The sequence below is a fragment of the Chinchilla lanigera genome, unplaced genomic scaffold, assembly GCF_000276665.1.
Source record: "Chinchilla lanigera isolate Chin_1 unplaced genomic scaffold, ChiLan1.0 scaffold00053, whole genome shotgun sequence".
Lineage (NCBI taxonomy): Eukaryota > Metazoa > Chordata > Mammalia > Rodentia > Chinchillidae > Chinchilla > Chinchilla lanigera.
In genome coordinates, this window is record NW_004955454.1 from 6,154,459 (window position 1) to 6,167,298 (window position 12,840).

Here is a 12,840-nt window from a genome sequence, read left to right on the forward strand (position 1 = left end):
TAACAATCATAAACATCTATGCACCAAATATAGGAGCACCAAATTATGTAAGATGAATTTTAACAGAAATGAAAAATGAAATAAGCAATAACACAATCATAACAGGGGACTTTAACACTCCATTGTCACAAAGAGATAGATCAACTAGACAAAAACGCAGCAAAAAAAATAACAGATCTAAACCAAACCTGTGAACAAATGGACTTAATAGACCTTACAGAGTGTTCCACCCAACAACATCAGAATACACATTCTTCTCAGCTGCACATGGGACGTTCTCTAAAATAGACCATATGCTAGCACATAGAACACTCTTAAGTAAATGCAAAAGAACTGAAATTATCCCATGCAAACTATCAGACCATAGTGCAATGAAATCAGAAATTAATGGCAAAAAAACCCACGAAAACTCCATAAACACATGGAAACTAAATAACACCTCCTGAACAACCAATGGGTTACAGATGAAATTTGAGAAGGAATTAAACACAGTTTACAACCAAATGAAAGTGCTGATACAACTTACAGGAGCCTGTGGGATGCAATGAAAGCAGTCCTCAGAGGGAAATTTATAGTGGTGAATTCCCACATCAGGAAAACAGAACAAGACAAATGAACAATATGCTGCAACTCAAGCTTCTAGAAAAAGAAGGTCAAGTCAAGGCCAAAGCCCAAAGAAGCCAGGAAATTATAAAGCTTGAAGCAGAAATTAATGCAGTGGAGACCAAGAAAACAATACAAAGCACTAATTAATCAAAGGGTTGATTCTTTGAATAAATAAATCAAATTGATAAACCCCTAGCCAAACTTATCAAAAAAAGGAAAGGAAAAACTGAAATTCATGCAATAAGGAATGAAAGGGATGAAATTACTCCAGATTCTGTAGAAATTCAGAAGATCATCAGTACCTACTTTGAAAAGCTTTACTCTCGTAGGATGGAAAACACAGAGGAAATGGACAGATTTCTAGATACATATGAATTACCAAAGCTGAGTGAAGAAGACATAAACATCCTGAATAACTCAATATCAGCCAGTGAAATTGAGACTGTAATAAAAAAACTTACCAACACAGAAAAGTTCAGGTCCTGATGGATTCACCACTGAATTCTACAAGAAATTTAGAGAAGATTTAATGTCAATTCTTCTCAGACTCTTTAATGAAATTGAAAGGGAAGGAATTCTCCCCACCTCATTCCTGGAGGCAAGTATTATCCTGATACCAAAACTAGAGAGAGACCCAACCAAAAAGAGAACTATGGCCAACCTCACTAATGAATATAGATGCAAAAATTCTCAATAAAATACTGGCAGACAGAATACAACAAATCATCAAGAAGATTATACACCATAACCAAGTGGGATTCATCCCAGGAATGCAGGGATGGTTCAATACAAGCAAATCAATTAATATAATACACCATATGAATAGAGCCAAAGACAAAAATTACATGATCATCTCAATTGATGCAGAAAAAGCTTTTGATAAGGTCTAACATTCATTCATGATAAAAACTCTACAGAAAATAGGAATGGATGGTCTTTACCTCAATCTGATCAAAGCCATCTATGACAAACCAATGGCTAACATCATAGTAAATGGTCAAAAATCGAAAGTTTTCACTTTAAAATCAGGAACAAGACAAGGATGTCCACTGTCACCACTCCTGTTCAATATAGTTCTGGAAGTATTAGCCAGAGCAATTAGACAAGAGAGAGAAATAAAAGGAATAAGAATAGGAAAGGAAGAAACGAAACTGTTAGTATTTGCAGATGACATAATACTCTACATAGAAGACCCCAAAAACTCCACCAAAAGGCCCATGGATTTAATAACCAAATTCAGTAGCATAGCTGGATACAAAGTCAACACTCAAAAATCAATAGCCTTCCTGTACACAAACAGCAAACAGACTGAGAGAGAAATTAGTGAAACCATGCCTTTCATGGTAGCATCTAAAAAATGAAATACTTAGGAATGAATCTAACAAGGGAAGTAAAAGATCTGTACAGAGAAAATTATGGTACTCTGAAAAAAGAGATTGAAGAGGATTTCAGAAAATAGAAAGATATTCATTGCTCATGGATAGGAAGAACCAACATTGTGAAAATGACCATACTCCCAAAATTGTTGTATATATTCAATTCAATCCCAATTAAAATACTATTAGTATACCTCACATATTTAGAGAAAACATTCCTAAAATTCCTCTGGAACCAGAAGAGGCCTAGAATAGCAAAAACATTCCTGGGAAACAAAAACAAGGCAGGAGAGCCATGCATGGTGATGCACGCCTATAATCCCAGCACTCAGGAGGCTGAGGCAGGAGGATTGTTTCAAGTTCGAGGCCAGTCTGGGCTACAAAGTGAGCTCAAGGCAACTCTGAAGTGCATAGCGAGACACTGTCTCAAAAAGGCAAAACAAACAAACAAACAAACAAAACCCAAAAACGGCAGGGGGTATCATAATCCCTGACTTGAAATTATACTACAAAACTACTGTGATAAAATCACCATGATACCTACCAAAAAAAAAAACCAAAAACAAAAAAAACAGATTGAAAGAACAATGGAACAGATTGGAAGATGCAGATACAACTACAAACACACTCAGCCAACTTATTTTTGACAAAGGTGACAAACATGTTCACTGGAAGAAAGACAGCCTCTTTAATAAATAGTACTGGAAAAACTGGCTGTCCACATGCTGACGACTAAAACTAGACCCACGTCTATCTCCATGCATTAAACTAACATCAAAATGGATCAAAAATCTAAATATTAAAACACGAACACTACATCTACTGGAAGAAAATGTAGGTAGAAATCTTGAAGACATAGGGGTAGGCAGAGAGTTCATGAACAAAAACTAAACTGTACGGGAAATACTTCAAAAAATCAATGACTGGATTTCCTCTTATTGAAAAGCTTTTGCACATTAAAAGAAATCACTAGCAGAATACAAAGAAAACCCACAAATTGGGAAAAAAATGAGCCAACTGCCCCTCAGAGAAAGGACTTCTATCTAAAACATAAAAATAATTTTAAAAAATCAGCCCCCCAAAATTCAAAGACCCAATCCAAAAATGGGTATCTCAGATGAATACACACTTCTGAGAGGAAATACTAATGGTGAATAAATATATGAAAAAATGTTCAATATCATTGGTCATTTGAGAAATGCAAATTAAAACAATACTGAGATTCCATCTCACCCCAGAAAGAATGGCTATCACTAAGAAATCAACCAATGACAAGTGCTGGAGAGGCTGCGGGCAAAAAGGAAACCTCCTCCACTGCTGGTGGGAGTGTAGATCGGTGCAACTGATTCAGTTTGGAGATTCCTCACAAAACTAGGATTAGAGGTCTCACTTAACCCAGCTATTCCCCTTCTGGGTATTTTCCCAGAGGAATTAAAAACATCATACCACAGTGATATACATGCACCTACGTTTATAGCAGCACAATTTGTCATAGCTAAATCTTGAAAACAACCTAAATGCCCATCAACTGAGGAATGGGTAAAAAAGATGTGGGATTTTTATACAATAGAGTACTACTCAGCTATACAAAAGATAAACCCAAGGCTTTTATAGGTAAATGGGTGCAAATAGAGATCACACTCATAAGTGAAATAAATTGGACCCACATGTGTAGACATCGTGTAAGAACATGAAAGAGCAAGTGGAACCCAAAATGTACAATAGATGTTGGGAAAGGGAAAGAAATTGCTCAAAAAGAGGAAACAACTGGGATGAGGGAAAGGAGAAAAGGAAAGAAAGAAGAAAGGAAAAAATATATATATACAGAGGGATGCTGAGATAACTGTACTGCTGATGTCTAATGGTTTATTGAAAGAACAGTTAATGCTTTATTTATGTACTTTTTTGACCATTTTTGCATGCTTATATCTGATAATCTGAACAACTAATTTGAAAACAACAATATGCAATATAACAACCATTGTTGAATTCCTATCATCTTGTTTGGTGAAACTCTGTATTGTTTATAATTTTTTTGTTTTTATTTTTTGTTCTCTTTAATGGTTTGATTAATCTTGCATTCTTACATCTGGTAATCTGACCAACTTCAATGAAGAGAAAAACGTGTAATATAACAACCACTGTTAACCCCTATCGTTTTGTTCTGAAACCCTGTATCATTCTTACTGTTTTTGTCTATGTTGTTGGCGTTCTGCTATTGTTCTTTTTTAAAAAATTCTCTTTAAAAAAAAAATGATAAACTATTCTGTCACCAAAAAAGATCTCTCTCCTTTTTACAATCCCCCTAACCTCACTCCACGTCTACTCACTGGCAACCACTGTTTTTCCTTCCTATAATGTTGGTTTGAAAACGGTGTAGAAATAGAATTATACAATATGTACATTATGATGTAGTACCAATTTGCTAAGAGTTTTAAATCATACATGGGTGATGAATTTTTTGAAAAGTTTTTGCATCAGTTGATATGATTATGTGATTTTCTTCCTTAGCAAGCTAAAAAGGTGGATTACATTGATTCTTTTTTTTTTTTTCTTGGTCCTGGGAATTGAACTCGGGACTTTTTGCTTGCCAGGCAGGCGCTGTGTTGCTGAGTTATATCCCTGATCCTACATTGATTTTTTTTTTTTTTTTGTGGTACCAGGAATCGAACTCACAAGCTCACACTTGCTGGGCAGGTGCTGTGCCAGTGAGCTGTAATGAGAAAATATATATTGTCTATGAGTCAGTCTGGATATGTCCACCCTTAAGAATTTTAACTAGTTTTTTTTTTTTTTTTTTTGGCAGTACGGGGGATCGAACTCTGGACCTTGCACTTGCCAGGCAGATGCTTATGCTACTGAGCTATATCCCCAGCCCTCTACATTGATTTTTGAACATCAACCAACCTATATCCCTGGAATAAGCCTACTTGGTCAACATATATAATTCTTTTTATATATTGCTGAATTCTATGTGTTAGTATTTTGTGCAGGATTTTTAATGTCTATTTTTATGAGAAATCTTGGTCTGCAGTTTTCTCTTGTTATCTATTTTCTCTGCCTGATTTTGTTGTTAGCATAATACTGGTCTCATAAAATGAATTGGGAAATATTTCTTCTTTTATCTTCTGAAAAAGAAAAGCTGATGTTACTGCTTTTTTTGTTGTTTTTGTTTTGTTTTGTTTTGTTTTGAGACAGGGTCTCCCCGTGTAGTGCAGGCTGGCCTTGAACTAATGTCTATCCTCCTGCCTCAGCCTCTTGAATGCTGGGATTGTAGGCATGTGCCACCATACCCAGCTGGTGTTAATTTGTTAATTCTTAAAATAAATGGTAGAATTCTCCAGTGAAATAAACTTGGCCTGAAAATTGTTTTTTTGGGGGGAGTTTTAAAAATTCAGAGCTCAGTATCCAGTGATGGTGACATACACTTGCAATCCCAGTGCCTGGAAGGCTGAGGCAGGAGGATCTTGGTTAGTATGAGGCCAGCCTGGGCTACATAGTAAATTCAAAGCCAGCCTGGGCTGCATAGAGAGACCTTATCTCACAAACAAAAACAAAAAAATTCAGAGTTCAATTTCTTTACTAGTTATAGGGTTATTCAAATTATTATTTCATACTGGTGAGTTGTGGTAGTTGTGCTTTTCAAGGAACTGATCCAATTCAGGGAATGAACACATCTAGACTGGTGTGTAGCATTCATTCCTTGATGTGTCTTTGTGCCTGCAAGGTCTGCGGTAGGGTCCTTTTTCAGTCCTGATGTTAGTAATTTGCGTCTTCTCTCTTTTCTTCCTTTGTTAGTCTTGCTAGCAAGAGGTTTGTCAAATCTGTTGATCTCTGTAAAGAACAAACTTTTGGTTTCATTAATTTTTCACTGTGCATCTGTTGTCAGTTTCATTGAGCTATGCTTGTACATTTAATAATTCCTTCCTTCAACTTGCTCATATTTTTCTAGTTTCTTATGGTGGGAGCTTGAATAATTCAGATTTTTGTTTCTAATGTAAATATTTAGTGCTATGAATTTACCTCTCAGCATGGCTTTAGCTTTGTCTCACAAACTTTGTTATGCTGGATCTCTGCCCTAAGGTAGTCATCTTGGTCAGTGTTCCATGTGAGCTTGAAAAGAAGTATTGTGTTGGTGTTGGATAAAGTATTCTGTAAATATGAACTAGATGGAGTTGTTGAATTATTGTTGTCTTTGCAGGTGTTATGTTCAGCTATTCTATCAATTGTTGATACTCTCTAGGTACATCTCTCCTCTTCTAAGGGTTTTTGCTTCATATACTTGGATTCTGCTTTTTTTGTGTGTGTGTGACAGGGTCTCCCTGTGCAGTCCAGGCTGGTCTTGAACTCACTATGTAGCCCAAGTTGGCTTCAAATTCATAGTGATCAAAAAAAAAAATCATGGTGATCCTCCTGCCTCGGCCTCCTGAGCGCTGGGATTACAGGCGTTTGCCACCACACCCAGTAGAATCTGCTATTATAAACATTTACGATACCATAAACATGTATGGTATCAGGACATTTATGATACCACTTAAGATTTCTATGTCTCTGTAGTGGATTGGCCTGTTTATTGTTGTATAATGCCCCTTTTACTCCTTGCAATTTTCTTTGCTGTGATATCTATTCTGTTTTACTATGGACATTGCTCCTTATTTTTGCTTGATTTTTTTTTTTGTGTGTGTGTATGTGTGGTACCAGGAATCAAACTCAGGGCCTCATGATTGCCAGGCAGGCACTGTGCCACTGAGCTACATCCCTGGCCCCTGCTTAATTTTTTTTTTTTTTTTGTGAGTACCAGAAATTGAACTCAGGACCTTGCACTTGCCAGCACCACCACGCCCAGCACTAACCCTTTTTTTAAATAAGATTTTTTGTGCTGATTTTAAGTAGAGTTCTTATTTACTGCACCCCCAACACAGGGTAATATTATCTCCCCTCCCTGAGCACATATCACATAGCAGGTAATGAGAACACCCAGTGTAGTAAACTGCTCACTTTTAGACTGTCACTGAATTTAAATTTGGGCCTTTGAACTTTTTACTGTGGAACAATGCTAAGGTACCTATGCTCAGGTTGGCTTAGGCTCTTTAATAAGGAGTCCGGAAAAGGCCCCTGCACGGAGAAGCTCCATTACCAGCACTGCTTAGTAATAACGGGTTACAGATTGTTGCTAGCTGTCTGCTGAAGTTCAAAACCTTCCCTCAAAAACAAAACAAAAAATGAACCTTCCCTGTCCGCAGCCTGGTTCTTAGAGGACCAGGTGGTGATCTTATCACATTTGTCAAGAATATTCTATTAATTAAAAAAAAGAGAACTTGTACTGCAAAAACTTTCTATAAAACACACAAAAAAGAATATTCTAATTCTAAAGAATATTGCTTCTGCACAGCAAAAGAAGCAATCAACAAAGTGAAGAGAGAACCTGTGGAATGGGAGAAAATATTCACAAATTCTACACTTCACAAGGGGTAAGTAGCCAAATTATATAAGAAGCTCCATTCAATAGCAAAAGAGTTGCCAGGCGTGGTGGCACACGCCTGTAATACCAGCACTCAGGAGGCTGAAGCAGGAGAATCGTTGTGTGTTAGAGACCAGCCTGGGCTACAAAGTGAGCTCAAGGCTCACCTGAACTGCATAGCAAGACCCTGTCTCAAAAAAGAAAAAGAAAGAAAGAAAGAAAGAAAGAAAAAATAGCAAAAGAGGAACCCACTTAAGAAGTAGACAAAGGACCTGAATAGACATTTCTCAAAAGAAGACACAAAAATGGTCAGCAGGTATGTGAAAAACTTCTTGACATCAACAATCTTCAAGGAAATGAAAATTAAAACCACAGCAAGGTACCTCACTCCTATTAGAATGGTGCTCACCAAAAACACAAACGGTAACAAATGTGGGTAAGGATGTGGCGAAAAGGAAATCCTGATCTTACTATTGCCAGATATTTAAATTAGTACAGCTATTACATAAAACGGTATAGTGTCTGCTCAGAAAATTAAAAATAAAACTACCATAGGATTTTGTAATCCCCCTACTGGGCACACGTCCCAAGGAAATGAAGTCAGTGCGTCACAAGGATAGTTGCACTCCTGTGATCATTGAAACATTATTCACAATAGCCAAGGAAAAATAAAGCTAGCTGTCCATTAGTGGGCGAATAAAAAATATATCATACATTAGAAGTCTAAGTAACCACTTGAAATGATTTATAACAGGGAGGAACTGGAGATCAGTGTAAATCAGACCCTGAAACATGAAAAGGCAAATATCACAGGCTCTCACTTCTCCGTGGACTCTCAAGAAGCTGACCTCATATAAGCAGAGAGTAGAGGTCCTGGAGCTGGTGGGGAAGCGGGGCTGGGAAGACGCTGGTCCAGTTAGACAGGAGTGAGCGTGAAGTGGTCAGTGTAGTTAACAATATATTATATTCTTGGACAGTGCCAAGAGGGTAGGTACGAATGATAATCCCTCCCCGCCTGTCTCCGGACGGAGGGCCCAACGCGCTTCTTCTTCCCCTCTCCCGTACCCTTGTCCACAGCGGAGGTGTGACGGGTACAGCTGCCACCACTGTCCAAGGTGGCACCCGTCTGAGGTGCACTTAAGTGCAGGAAGTGTGCCCGCATGTTCACACCTGCCCAGCAGCTTGTGACCCCACGGCGCCATCGCAGACCCAGGCGAGCACACAAACTTCCGGTTGGAGGAATTCTTGAAGGTCTGGGTCTGCCTGAGGAGCGCAGGAGGGGAAGAGTAGAGATTTTATTTAGGAATAGTGAACCAACACTGGATCATGACTTGTGACAGATGTAGCTTACTATAAAATAAGATGTTAATAGGGACAGCCGAGCGTGGGTGTATGAACACTCTTGTCTATATGCACAATAACCTTGTGAACGAAATCTATTCTAGATTTTTTTTCTTGAGACGGGGTCTCACTATGTAGTTCAGTCTGGCCTTGAAGTCACTGTGTAGTCCAAGATGGCCCTGAACTTCTAGCGATCTTCCTGCCTCAGTCTCCTGAGTGCTGGGATTACAGGCCTGCACCATCAGGCCTGGCTAAATCTGAATCTATTCTAAAACGGAAAATTTACTAAAGCTCACTGAGCACAGAAACTGTATGCAGGGTGGTTTTACCCTTCTGCCAGCCGAGCCTGCCTTCCACTCACCAGCCATGTCCGAGGGGCCTGCAGTTGGCAGTGACCTCAGGGCCTCCTATTCGCACACGTCCTTATCTGCATGGAAAAAGAGCGGTAGTTGCCAGTGAGTACGCGGACCTGACTATGCCATGTTACGTCCCCTTTGCTGGCAACAAATGATTGGTTGGTGACATTTCCAGGAATCAAGTTGCTAAGAACTCCACCAGCAGTTTTTATTTTTATCTTTTAAAATTTCTTTTTCATTTATTTATTTATTTTTTTTGAGACAGGGTCTCACTATGTATTGCAGGCTAGCTCTGAACTCACTATGTAACCCAAGCAGGCCTTGAGCTTTCGGCAATCCTCCTGCCTCAGCCTCCCGAGGGTAAGGATTACAGGTGTGTGCCACCAGGCCCGGCTCACCAGCAGTGTTTGATTCAGCTGAACATCTAACCTGGACATCGATTTGAGGCTGCTCTTTCACACGGCTGGAGTGGTAGGATCGTGTTCCCCAGACCCGCCTTTCTCAAAGTGACAGAAAAAAGGAGTCACTGTTTTTTTCAGTAAGTGCACTAAGAAAGGGAGGTCGGGGCCTGCATCAGGTGCTGGCTAGACAAACTGTATACTCGGTTACAGCTGAGATTCTCCAGGCGGGTACTCAGAAAAAGGCCTAGGTTCTCCTGGAAGGGATGGTAAAGGCAGATCCAGTTGCTTAGTTCAAGGGTTTGAATGGAATGTTCCTCCTGGAGGGTTTTTGTTTTCGTTTTTGCAGGTCTCATGGGTTAAAAAACATTAACTCAGTCTCATAGACAATACAGTATCTCCCTTCAGGTTACTTATTAAAAGTAACGAACGTTGTTGACAACAACAACCAGAAAGCTACTATCACCAGTAATAAGACAAATTGAAATCCAGTGGTTCCTGGTGTAACGCGGAGAGGTCTCAACTATGCACAGCACCGTGGTCCGAAATGCGTCACCTGAAGCAAGTCACAAGGAAACGAGCCACACCCAAGTTAAGGATAACTGTCGGCAGGTACTTGTGCCACTGAGCTATATCTCTGGCCCCAAAGGATGACTCTACAAATGCCATTGTCAAAGGAAAAATAGTTGAGGAATTGTTCCAGGTGAGAGAGACAATACAGCTCAGTGAATAACCCCAGCAATACGTCACTGCACACATATCAGAGTGGTTAAAATAAACAAGAGTGACATCACTCAATTCTGGGAAGGATATGGACAGCTGGGTCAATAAACAGTGCTAGTGGAGACGTAAAACTATCCCATCATTCTGGAGAAGAATCTGGAACTTTTATTTATTTTCTATTTTCTATTTTTTTTGGTCTTTTTGAGACAGGGTCTTGCTATGCAGTTCAGGCTGGCCTTGAGCTCACTTTGTAGCCCAGGCTGGTCTCACACTCACAATGATCCTCCTGCCTCAGCCTCCTGAGTGCTGGGAATACAGGCGTACTCCACCACATGAGTTTGGAACTTTTAAAAAGAATTAAACATAGTAACTACATACTATCCAGAAATTGTATTCCATAAAAACAAAAGCATGTCTACACAGAGAAGCTATACCATTTCAAGGAGCAGCTCCATTTGTAATGAACAAAAAATGGAAATAGCTCATATATTCTTCAACAGCTGAATGATTAAACAGACTATGGTACATTCATCCATGGACTATTACTCAGCAATGAAAAGGAACAAGCTATTGATATACAGCAGTACCTTGGTTCACAAACAATTTTTTCCATGATTCTGGTCACAAACTGAACTGGTTGTGAATCAAATCAAATTTAAAGATTAGGGTCAATGTTGACCTTATGGGAAAATTTGATTCGGTTCATAGCCAATTTAGTTTGCAGCCAGCATTGTGGAAAGAATTAAGTTTGTGAACTGAGGTACCACTGCATTTAGCAGTCTTGATAAATCTCCAGTGAATTATACTGAGTGGGAACAAAAAAGCCCAACCCAAAGATTAATCCTATGGGGTTCTATTTATATAATACTGGTTAGAGTGACAAAGTCATAGAAATGGAGATCAGGTGAGTGGCTATCAAGGGTTAACAAGGAGGTAGGCACACAGAGGAAAGAGACACTAAGGGAGTTTTGTATTACAGGAAATAAGTTTTGGCTGGATCAACATCAATATCCTGGTTGCGATAGGCACTGTATGTTATCTCACTATCAGGAAAAAAAGTAAAGAGGCCCCAGAATCTTTGTACTATTTCTTACAGCTGCCTATAACTCTACAGTGATCTTAAAATATACTAAAACCCTAAGTGACTAATATGGAATGGATCCAGTACGGAGGATAAAAGCTGCTGTGAAAGACGGCGCTGAGACAAACGTCAACGTTTAAACATTGACTTTGTATTTGAGAACACTGTATTGTATCAACATCAAATTTCCTGAACTTGGTGATGACTACCCTTGAGTTACGTATGAAAATATATTTGATCCTGGGAGATAGATACTGATTTACTTAGGACTGAAGAATTCTTTCTTTTTGGGTTGAAGAATCTTGATCTCTCCAATTTACTCTCTGGTGGACCAGCAAGAAGAAAAAAGGGATGAATCGGGGTGTGTGTGTGTATGTGTGAGAGAGAGAGAGAGAGACAGAGAGAGACAGAGACTGTGTGTGTGTGTGTGTGTGTGTGTGTGTGTGTGTGTGCAAAACTGTTACTAACAAGTGAAAGATACATGGGGTCACTGTCATGTTTTTTAAACAATTTTCCCAAGTGTAAAGTTTATTTTCCAAGGTAAAATATGGAGTAGTACTTTTAGAAAATGCCTCCATTCAGGCAGCAAACCGCTGGAGAACCTAAACAACTGGGAGAGATGAGGTAGCACAGCGCAGTCCGTTTTGCTGTCCCCTGAGGCCTGCACCAGGAAAGTGAAACTTAAAGCTCTCTGTGGCTGATTGGCCTGAACACCACCCTCTCCCTTGCAGGGTGATGCGCTTACTGGAATGAATACTGTGAAGGGGATTTGACTTGTACTCTTTAAAAAAGAAGTTTATTGTTTAATAGTAAAATTGAAAGCACAAACTGTCTAGGCAAAAAGCAGGAAAAGAAATAAAACTGTGGGAGGGAATGGACAAAACACAGGAAGCCCCATGTGTCGGCGGGGAAATGAGTTTTGTAAGGAAGAGCTAAAGTTGCCAGACTAATCGCTTCATCTTTTTTTTTCTTTTTGCTTTTGGTGCTGGGAATCGAACTCAGGACCTTGCACTTGCCAGACGGGCGCTTGTGCCGCTGAGCAAGATCCCCGGCCTTTATTTCTTTTTTTAAAATCATGAAGTACCCCTACATATGCAGCAAGCCCTACCCTTTTCCTTAAATTATTCCTCACCTCCAGCAGTGTTTTTATTATTATTTTTTTGTAAGTAGCTTTCTGCCTTGAAGGAAAACTAGATTATTTCATAAAGTCAGCCAGCATTTTCCTCTGTGAGCAAGTTTTCAGGCAGAATTCTCAAGTGAAGTGGTTAGGCGTGGCCTCTTTTCTCATACTTCAGATTTTTAAAAAAGGAGTAATAAACTCAGAGGAGAATTTCAGTGACACTAAAAATACCTAAAATAGGCAAACGTTGACTTTAACATGCATGGTACAAGTTACAGAAAATGCTTCTCAGGGCCCATATTTTCCTTTAAAACAAGTATTATGTACTCTCCATTTAAACTGCTTCTTGCCTGATATTGAGAAATCTTTTAACCAATG